Here is a 12,135-nt window from a genome sequence, read left to right on the forward strand (position 1 = left end):
TTTTTCAAATTTGTGATCCAAGAGTGTAGAGCCATATATGGCGAATAATTACAGGCGGACCATGAGTATGTCAGCTCCGTCTCCATCGCTGACATATTCCACCAATGGCCCAACTAAGTAAGGGCCGCCAGAGTTTTCCAATTCAACCACGATACGCTTAGAGTGGGCAGTTGAATGGCCAATTTTCACTGCTTAGATAGAAAGAGAAGTAGGACAATGTACAGGGCCGGACTGGGATGGCAAACCAGCCCTGGCAATTACGTCCAGCCGGCCTCCGGGGGAGGGGGGGAAGGGCGCTGGTGAAAATGCTGCTGCGCTTTTGCTACAGGGGGAAAATGCAGCACTGCTGCTGCAAAACTGGCCTACAGCAACAAAACCGGCCCCCACTGGTACAAAACCGGCCCTTCCGACCCACCAGGGAATTGCCCGGTGTCCACTACAGCCAATCCAGCCCTTGCAATGTAGTGCCTCCTGGGGAAGGCACTCATAGAGTAATGACTGCAATGAGGAGGAATGAACTCAGAGTACTGGAATTACCAGCATGTTCTGGAAATTTGAAAGCAGGTAATGGTGAGACTGCACTACAAAGGTGCCAGAAATAGAACATGTTTAATTAGCATGCTTTACCAATGCGGGCTCTTTCTCCCTGTGGGGGTTGTCAGTTTTGCCTGAATGTATGCTGTACTTTAGTATTCCCTCATGGTATTATCTGGAGAAACAAATGAAGACAAGGCACTGGGGTCCGGCGGTGTTGCTGAGTCTCGTAAATTTGTTTCCGAATGTAAAACAAGTCCTTACATTTAGCTGGGTTATGTTTATGTTCCGGAGTGAATCATCATTTCTTCCTGACAGTCAGCAACGGAAACTTCCCCACAAGGACTCATTCCATTTCCAGTGATTCAGAGCACGCGGTCCTTCCATCCGCCCCAGGTGATTCATGGAGCTCGCGGCTTTTGCAGAGATTCGCAGGCGGTGTCCAGCGTCGCTCAGCACCTCAGGCCCCGCCCGGCTCCTCGACATCAGACATCAGGCATCAGGCATCAGGCCGGTGCCTCCTCCGAGAAACTCTCCTCGTCCCGGAGCCTCTGCTGTCTCTTTCAGGAACAACGCATCTGAATATTTCTTTCATGCTATTTCCAGTTGCTCTTCTAACGCCTTAGTTCGCAGCTAATTACATGTGTTTTCATCCTTTCTGAGGTGTGCAATCTCAGATTTCACACAGGTGGCCTGCGCTAAATTGTGCGGGCAAGCCTCTACAGCGTCGCAATGAGAGAATTAGGCCTGGGCAAAATTTTAATTACGATGGAGTAATTGGGGTAATTTTGGAAATTCCACCTTACTCTTTGATGCACAATGACCGAAAATTACGCAATTTTGTCAGTTCGCTTAATCATTAGTAATTTGGCACAAAAACCTACCGCAGAAGCAAAGGAACAACGAACGCTAGTGCGAGTTTCTGCTGGCTGCTCGTGTTTTGTTGCATTTAGCCCTGTTTTCATAGTGCAGAATGCATTGGCTGGTTTATTTTGGACACAAAGGTGCATTTTGCGTTAAAAAAATAGCACTAAATGCTGGGTTATGTTTCTCGCCCAATTCTGCATACTCTCACCTAGTTTGCTGTAATTTAGCATAATTGCACGACAGCCTATTACATAAGTTACACCCACACTTAGTCAGAATCCTTACTGGGCTCTAATGGCAAATTTTGCCTCAAAGGGTATTTGCACAGGCCTCTGGTTGAGGGCCTATGTTAAAACATGTATTATAGAATTGAGTGGATGTTATTAAAATGAATAATATATTTAGATGAATTTCGAAAATATAATGAAGACTGTGCTAAAGATGTTGCCACAAATGATAAAATTGTACATTTTTGTTGTGCTCTATATAAATCGTCAATAATATAAGAATATGTGGAGCTATATGTAGTGCAGTAAACCACATATGCATCAAGCAACACACTGAACTGAATCACCTTTAGGTGTGCCCACATTTTGAAGTGAGTCATAGTGTGGCAACACGGTTGCCAAGGATTCAACATTTTAGTAAAGTTGTGAAGCACCTTTATCTGAGCGTAGATTTTCCAGAAATGCAGTCTGCAATTCAGCCACAGAAAGGACAGAGTGCAAGGCATATTTTCCCTCTCTGATTCTGTCTGCGTTTAACTGAAACCGTGTTGTCTGTGAAATAGGAAAATATATCTTGATTTTTAGTTATGGTCACACTTTGTTAAAACAGCTCTTCGTCTACCTGGATGCTGCAATTTTTGGTTCTCTTGCTTCTTTATGAAACAGAGGACTAAGGTAAGTTATTGTCATCATTATGCAACATAGAAGGATTTTCAGCTGAGAAACACCTGGTGTGTGGAACGAGGTCAGAGGAGACGAGAGTTTTTAGTGAACTTAAAATGTTATGATTGCACAAATGCATATGATAGAACAAAGTGTTTTCATACAAAGTGTCATATCATATGCCTAGCTTGTGTGAAGGAATGTAAACATGAAAACAATGTTATATGTACATTTCAAATGCAAAAACAACAGTTGATGGACAGAATGCAGAACAATGTCATACATTCACCCTAGTACAGAGATATGGGCCTAAATCCATCGTTTTTTTGCTCACCATGCCATTCCAGTTTGAACCCAGCCATATGCAAATCCGTCTTGACCCTGTGCCTCATGGGAACAGTCCAGCCCGGACTGCCAAGCCAGGTCCTCCCTGGACTGGAAACAGGCATCCTAGGACCGTTTTCGGGGTTTCACCCCTCTTCAGCCAGGATAGCTTGATTCCAGTGGCATGGAGAGCACGGGACTCACGTCTGAGCATACCCGTCCCACTCGGGGTGACAAATGCAAAAAGAACAGTTGATGGACAGAAAGCAGAACAATGTCATGCATTCACCCCAGTACAGAGATCTGGGCCTAAATCCATTGTTTTTTTGCTCACCATGCCATTCCAGTTTGAACCCAGAAGTTCGGGCTGTACTGTTCCCATGAGGCACAGGGTCAAGACTGATTTGCAGATGGCTGGGTTCAAACTGGAATGGCATGGTGAGCAAAAAAACGATGGATTTAGGACCAGATCTCTGTACTGGGGTGAATGTATGACATTGGTCTGCATTCTGTCCATCAACTGTTGTTTTTGCATATGTACATTTCATCCAGTGTGTGTTTTTTAGGTTCGTATTAATTTTGCAGCACACTATGCATTTCAGGAGGTGTCCTATATGGTGAAGCTGTAATTTTGACATGAATGGTTCCCATGTTGGAGAGTGTGGCTCTTATGATGACGTCTATTCTAGTGCCGCAGATAAGTAACAAATATAGCAGAGGCGATGCTACTGGTGGTGCCAAGTTCATGAGGGGGCTCAAATAATTCAACCCTGCCTGAACATATTTTGAAGTGATCACTGGACTCCTGGAAAAGAATGTCCTTCCCTGCACGCCATCGTGCTGGCTGCTAGAGAGAGAAGTCCAGCTCTGCTACACCTGAAGACATTAACCTCCAACAACAGGTTTGGGATAAATAAACCATACCTCTCAACTCCCCAGTTCACCTGCCAGCAGTGCTTAATTTGTAAAATAACATGTGCCAGGACCCTCGACAGAAGGCAACTGCAGCTTTTGACACCTATTGCCCCTGCCAGAGCTGTCAATTAAAATACCAACGTAACTCCTAACCATCACACTACTACAAGAGTGACAATTCAAACTATTCCCTGCCCCCATGCTATAAGAATGGTTTGGGCAGCAGGTATTAGTCATTTATGGGTTCTATTGAAAGAATAAACAACTGATTTTGTCCTGATCGCTAAATGAGATATACAGCAACACCTTGTGGCAGACTGTCAAAAGTCCTGGTGATGACAATTAAGCTCTGGTGGTGAGCACCTGGAAACCATAGGCTCAAATTAAGCACTGCCTGATCGCCTCCCTTCTTCACCCGCCTGGGTGTTGGGTGCAGCAGGCTTCAGGCTAGAGGGTCAGATAGCAAACTGCAGCTCTTAGCAACCTACGTATAAAATTAACTTGTCTTTTATATGTTGTAAATTGCATACATTACTATTTCCCATTTATAGTCCCACATGTATCAACCTTTGGGAGGATGGATGGTTGGTGGGCTCTGTCAGGATTTGAACTCTTGATCTGCCAATCAACACTTTCTTCAAGAAAAGAAAAGTTCCGTTCATTGAGCCTTCCTCCAGAACGCTACCATAATTGCACTGCTAGGAGCGTATTATGGCATATAGTGAAAACACCACAGATTTTCCAATAAGTACTATAGATATACCCTGGGACTGCCCACTCATATTATAAGACCTATACCAAGTCAGCACCAATCCTTGCATCATCGCTTTTGCAAGAGGCTACCTGTGCGCAGATACCGGGCTGCGCAAGCTAGCAGTTTCAGCCCGCACACATGCGCACAGGCTTGTGCACACTTGTTCACGGGTAACCAGCCTAGTGCCTCTTACCCTAGCTGCTATTGTCTTATATTAGAACACTGGAATGTTGGGACCTCCATCGAAGACAATGGAGCAGCAGCGGCCTTAATGAGCTGGTATAGTCCCGCTGCTTTACCTTTTTTCCTGTGATATCATATCTTGTGCTAAGCATATAAATATGCAGTTTTGGCTCTTAAAGCCAGGAACAACCTCCCACATCACACCAGAGCCCCCTCCTCCCTTCTCGAATTCTGCAAAAAGCTGAACACTTTTGCCCTTCAAGGAAGCCCAGCAGGACTAGACTACAGCGCCAGGATACCCTCGTGGATGAATAGCGTGTCTAACATAGCGTAACATAACATAACATAACAGACTTTGGCTTGAAACATATGTGTTGGGACACATTTATTATACAATTTTATGTCACATTCCTCAATCATTGGTATTTATTTTTGTCCCTGATTATTTTTTCATCACGTCTTCTTATGGTCTAGGCCTTCAGGAAGACTTAGGCTGGGCTATTCCTCAACCTTGATTCTGGGCTCTCCTAAGAAGACACATGACACCGTTCATGTGTCTATTAAAGTACACAGTGGCACCATGGCTACCGGAAAGAGGCGCCCTTTTCTGCAGGCAATCGAGAAGGAAACTAGAAAGATCTTCTTTCAGCCCAGTCCTTGAGAGGTGTAAGCAGCCTTTCTCGAGACATCCAGCACGAAGAACAATAGGAAATAGATCCTGTGATGCAGCTGATCACTCTCTGCTGCACCGACTGCAAAACCTGTGTATCAGTATTGCAAACAAGCTAGCAATGAGCATAATAAAGGACTTTATCCTTAATTTTGTTTACTTCTCTCAGCACATTTTGTTATATTTTTATTTTTGTTCTTACATTGAAGGGGCTGCTTTATTGATTTATACTACAGAAAAAGAAAAATAATTTTTAAAAAGTGGAAAAACTGAAAAAAAGTAAAACACAAAAAGTATATGCCTCAGCAAAACCAAGGAAGCAGTCAAGCAATTGGTCACAAGGCCTGGGCTGCACATGAGGATACACTTAGCTTCTGTTGTTCTTCACCTATTTTACACGGGCTTTATACATATGACAGTGTTTTAAAAAAGTGCTTGCATTTAGAACTTTAAATGCTATGATGGTGACTAGGATAGATTTATTTTAAAACAAAAGTAGGTGGTTCTAAGAAGGGCATTTTTGTGTTTAGTGTTTGTTGTCTTTGTGTTTTTCAACTTTTCCCACTTTTTTGTTTTTTGCAGGAGTTTCAATGGAAAAACCCCACTTTAACACAGGTTCAGAAATGCATGAAAATATCACATATGGGAAAACATAAGCTAAGGATGAAACTCCTAAATGTGATCATCTCCCACCCTTGTTATAATCCTCATGCTTTGCTCACAACACCGCAAACAGACGTTCCACAAGGTGCAGTAGAGAGACATCCCCTTCATTCAAGGATCTTTGTCCTCAGCTTGTTCCCACTGTATCTTTGTGGAAAGATGCGTTCACTTTCTCCCTCCTGTTATTGTTTGGTTCTGTGGCCTCTTTTTTTTTAGCTCCCTCCCTTGTCTTCCTTGATAGATCTCACACATTACCCTCAAAAGATGAGGTTTCAAAGAAGTAGCATCAAGACTATTTAGAGTTTGGTGGAGGGATACTCGTCACAAACATGGCGAGGCACACCTAAGCTGCCTTGATGCAGCTATCTAAAGTGTATGCAGGAGGCCTCAGCTGTCAGCTACACAGGCGTGGATTCCACAGGCAGGCATGGAATGGTTAAGCAGGAAAATGCCCACTTTTTAAAAGTGACTTTTTCAAACACGCAATTTAAAAACCATCTTCACTAAAAGATGTATTTTTAAATTGTGAGTTCAGAGATCCCAAACTATAACTTTCTATCATCTTCCTATGGGAATCTGCACTTAAGTGATGTTTCGAGGCAGACCCTATCTTAACCCATGGAACCTATGGATAGCCTTTCAATAGTGAAAAGTAAAATGCACAGTATTTCACAATTAGGACTTGTAAAAACACACCACTATATGTCCTACCTTTTAAATACACTGCGCCCTGCCCATGGGGCTGCCTTGGACCTACCTTAGGGGTGACTTATATTTAATAAAAGGGAGGGATTAGGCCTGGCAATTGGGTGCACTTGCCAGGTCGACATGGCAGCTAAAAACTTTGGGCCTGATTGACAAAATAAACGGACGAAAGTCTAACTTTACGACTTTTGGTATTCACAAAGGGCATTTACTACTCATAAATGCCCTTTGTGAATACCAAAAGTTGAACGTTACGTGTTTCAGTATTCACAAAGGGCATTTACAAGTAGTAAATGCCCTTTGTGGATACCGAAAGTCGTAAAGTTAGACTTTCATCTGATTCTACCTTTGTGAACCGGGCCCTGCGTGCGCAGACACTGCAGTGGAAGTTCTGAGACACATTGGAAAGGCTTCTTGTATGGGTGGCACTATCAGTGTTGCAGGCCCACTAGTAGCATTTGATTTACAGGCCCTAGGAACACTCAGTGCACTTTACTAGGGACTTACCGGTAAATCAAATATGCCAATCATGGAGAACAGATCATAGCAATTTACAAGACGAGGACTTGCACTTTAACAGTGACAAAGTATGCAGAGACACTAAACAAGCAAAAACGAAGTCCAGCATAACAATCAAAAACAGGAGGTCAGAAAGTAAAAATATAGGGGAAACACACCAAAAGATGTTAGGTCTAACACTACCCCTTCAAAACACCATGATATCAAGCCACAAAGCAGGGTTTCTTTCCTGTGAAATGCTAAACCTGTAAATTTGTGTTTAATGTTTACGTTCACTGTAAATTTATGTGCTCGCTGGAGGAGGCCTCCAAAGAAGATATTGAGTCGCTGGTTGCCTACATTGCACTTCCCTCACCCTCTCCGCCATTGAGTTCCTTTTCTGTCGGTGGTGTCCGCACCCGAAACACAGTGGCCAGCTGCTTCCCCGCCTACACTGGCAACTTCTCCTTCGCCTACCCCGGATAATGCTGAAATTACATATACAATAGTGTTATTGAATCTGTGTAAACAGAGTTGACCCTGAACTTTGATCAAAAATCCGTTCCCAAGTTTTCAAATCTCACCTGCTTCAAAGCTCTCAAACTTGGTTCCACATCAGCATAAGCTCATGCATGTAGGCAACATTTTTAGAAAACATTTGGTCACAGTTATGTTATTCCGCATGATAGCTCCTGTATCATGTATGATCTTGTCTCTTATACATTGTTCTTTCTCTCCAGGAACTGTTTCACACCTCTGAATGGTTGGCCTTTGTTGTTTAGAAAAGTGAAGTGATGTCACCAAAAAGAATATCAACCAAAAATACATTTGTACAGTGTATTCACTAGGTCCTAACATCTGCATTCTTTTCATTCTCAGTAAGTAAAATATGAATACATGTGTATCAACAAATACTGCAATGCTGTACCAATATTAGCATAAACTCAAAGCAGGATACCTTTGTTTGGGCATTTCACAATGGTAACTCTTACTTCAAGTCACTAAAGTATATGTCAACTGTCAAATATTATAAATTAATTCTGCACTTAAGTAGCTTAGCAATGTCTTACACACTATGTAGATACCCATGCTGTTGAAGACAGTCAGAAACAAATATTTGTGTGGATTGACAACTTCTATAGCATAAGTAAATACATAGCCCTTGAAACATTTCTAATACACTTCAGTACAGATCAAAACTATCTTCATATTTGACTCCTAAATATCTCTAGCTATTTGATTTTTGTTGTATCTTTGTGTAATTGTTTCACTAAATATGCTCGCTTTCACTGTAGTCAAAAAGTTGTATAACATCACAGTAATCATTACATGCAATGATTCATATATAATAATCCCTTGAAAGATTGAAATGTAAATCACAATATGCAACATATAACACCTTGATGCATTTCAACATTTGCCTAATGAGTCATGGGTTTTGCCTCAGTCTGAGTTTTCCTGATGGGATTTTCCTACATATATATGATGGAACATTCCAACATCCAAAATCCCTTTAAGTTTTCCATTTTTCTCCATAATTTAATTTTCATCTGGACATGACAAAGGACATTGAGAAATGGTTTTGGGTATGTGTTACTCTTGTCTGAATTTCATCAAAACATGTATGCCTATCACGATCATTTGCCCGAAAACAGACTGGCTTACACACACATTTGTGAAGGAGTAAGACATCATGCCAATCTGTCACTTTTAACATGTATGAAACAGTATTTCTGATGCTAAACACAATTTGGATATGGTTTGATTCCAGACTGTAGCCATCAAGTCTGATTTCACTAGTCATTTTGGGTCACTTGCTCACTCTTGTTTGTGTAGAATCCCAACTTACCATTGTGACATTTGGTGCATCCACTGTATCATAAGTGCGTAGTATGCTATGGCACATGTAATAGGGCTACCATTACGTCATCCACAACAGTGAAGGAGCGTCACACCCGTCACAATAAAGACTATTGGCCAGTTATATATGGCTTTTATGGACTTAATGTGGTTAAAAAAGGTAGAGAACACTCTGTCTGAGATAGGCCTCCTACACCTATTTGAGTCGCCATTGCGGTGTGCCTCGTTCTCAAAGGCGAAACTAAAAAAGATTTTCCTACAAAAAGCTGCAAATGATAGGTGGGAAAAAAATAAAAACAAAACTACAATAATTGCATACAGCTTCCTCCCCCGTCAAAGACATATTACACCCATACCTCTCATTTGTACGGAACCTTCAGCATCTCGATTAGATTTCAGCTGTATAAGATTCCTTTATTGTTTGGTTTCTCAGCTAACACTCACTCTGTAAATGATTTACCACTCTGTCCATGTAATGGGAGAGCAGCTCAAACAATGTTACATATTCTATTTTTGTGCACCTTTTATGGTCTCCAAAGGAAAGCTTTGTTAGTTCCAATGCTACGGAAATATTATTGTGTCCAATGTAAGCCTGCACTGCACTTTCTACAACAGCTCTCTGATCCCTATGTGTGTTATTCCCTTGCCTCTTATTTATGGGCAGTGGCCAGAGGAAGATGTATATCTTTACAAATATTTTAATGGATTGTTTTATCTGATAATGATAACATTGTGAAGCTATGGGAAAGATTTTGTAAGATGTATGTTTTAGATGTTTTTATTGATGTAAGGTTTTAACTTGTTTTGTACTTTCTCTTGAAACAATGCAAATTAAAGTTGAATTGAATTGACTATTGGCCTGTTTGGAAAAACTGTCCCTCATGACATCAAAGAACCTGATGTATATGTCGAGTTTAGGCAACCATGTGTCTGCTCAGAACAGTCCCTTGGTTGGGAACAGGAATCAGGTGGGATCTTTTCCAAAAAATTAATTGACAAAGCCCATGATCATACATATTGAGCTACACTTACACCTTAACGAGCGCTTCTTGTGTGTTAGACTTCGGTCACCCTCAATGTTGATGGGAAAACTCTTGGCTGTAACACAAAATTGGTAATGTAACATTTGAAAATTTGATAAGAAATGACCCCCTTGTTGCTGCTATTGGTCCCTCAACTGCCCATCAAGTTCTGGATAGGACATTGCAAGAAGGTGGGCCATTAGGGGGTTAAGGATGCGGTGCATGCACTTCCCACATTTGGAGGACTGCTTGAGTTAGAATTCCACTGACTTTCTGGTCCACCTTCGTAGATCCTCCCACCTCTTGTGGCAACGGATGCTGCACCACTTGTAGACCCCCTGGGTCTGCATCTTCCTGGCGATTGCCTTCCAAATGTCCCATTTCTGATGGGCGTAATGGATACAAGAAATGAAAGAAAAGACAATGGTTTTGTGACATTTTGTTTGTCTGTATTGATGTTTCAAAGGTTTTCTACATCCATCAATAGCATGACTCATAAGTTAGCATACAACATGTGTGTTTTCACATGCTGACCAAAACCTATATCTTAATACACACCTTTGTAGTGACCTGTTGACTACCCTCCCCCATATCATGGCCTAAACTCACCAATCCAGGCCTGTGACATCATTTAGACGAAGGGGCTCCTACATAGTCTGTAATGTGACCTACTTCTGATCAGTGCAAAAGGTTGTGAAATACTGAAGGCTAAACATAAATATGGTGCAGTGAATGCTGGCCACTGTGAGTGAAGGGCCTTCAGTTTGGACATGACACACTTTGAAATGGAGTCACATTAAATGAAGTGTTATTGAAAGAAGTTAGGTAACTCTTCAACTGTCATCCATTTTAAAGCATTCAGAGGTAAGTTTTTATGCACATCTCAAAATTTGACCTCGCAAGGATGCATGTTAATACCAGATATACCTCTGCTTCAGTTGTGTGCCCCTGTGATTCAGCTCCAGCCTGGCCTGTGATTCTGACTAAACACTGCTCATTGTCAGCCTTGTTATCTGCAACCTGATGATCATGATGTCACATGAACACAGCCTTCCCTTAACTTTAACATGAAAAAATGACCAGGTGCCAATCTAATAAATTACCTCAAGGCTGGGTGGTACTCTGAAGGGGTCTGGGAGCTACTGGTAGCTCCCATACAACTGTTTAGAGAGCTCTGATCTAGGCTGAGTTATTTGTGGGACCATACACATAGCTAACGTCAGTTTCATTTGGTTTGTACAGAAAACTGTTTTATGTACAGTTGTAGAGTGTATATAATGTGTTGTCTAATTTCCAATGTGCAAGTTTTAAATATAGCACATGTAATTCAAACATATACATAGATATATCTCTACATACACACCACTTACAATCTACCACTTTAAACACACAACACATACTAATGTTGTTGTTTTTTCACATTGTAGAGTGCTTAGAAATCCCCAACATCACTTATCCTCTGTAAGGAACAAAAATATATGGCACTTCACATCACTAACTACACTTCACTCAGGAACTCAAAGGAACATTGTAGCCTGTGTTAATGGAAAAATACCAGGTCGACAGATTTCCAAAAACAATTCAGACATGTGTCTGTTGCTCTGGTGACCCATAGAGCTGGCCATACAGGGAGAGGACCTCCTGTCACAGCAAGTGCAGCTCCTCCGGCGAGAAGGCAGGGGCCCTCTCTCTCTTTCCACCAGCCATCGTTGCTCCCAGAGGTAAATAACAGTATTAAAAGTGGAGGAGGTCTTGATCACAGCAGTGTTAGGAGGCAAGTGAGATTTTTTCCCAATCGCTGCGTACATGTACGCAGCATACGCAATCGTCAGTATAGATTGGCACAGGAATTGGCCTTCGTACGTTACTTTCGACAACATTAGTGTATGGCTGTGTCCGTCGTGGAGTTTGCTGCCCACTAAGCGGTCAACTTCCGCTGCGCCCGTCTGATTCCAAATGTCCTATCGGTGAGGTCAGGCACCCACCATTTTAGAATTTCAAAATAGTGTGTTTGTGATGGTTAAGTGCGTCACCACCATTCAAAATGGGTGCAAGTTTGTTTATATATTCAAACTTCGATAGACACTCATTCTTTTAAAAAAAACATTTATAAGTAGTGCGTTACTGTGCTGAAAGGCGATATTAGTGCGATGTTTTTACACTTCTGTTGACAGTATTTTTGGAGGTAAAAATAAAAAAAGAATACATTTGAAATGTATTATCAACACCCTTTTGCTAAAATATTTCTAG

This window comes from Triturus cristatus, chromosome 4_2 (genome assembly GCF_964204655.1).
Source record: "Triturus cristatus chromosome 4_2, aTriCri1.1, whole genome shotgun sequence".
NCBI classification, from domain to species: domain Eukaryota; kingdom Metazoa; phylum Chordata; class Amphibia; order Caudata; family Salamandridae; genus Triturus; species Triturus cristatus.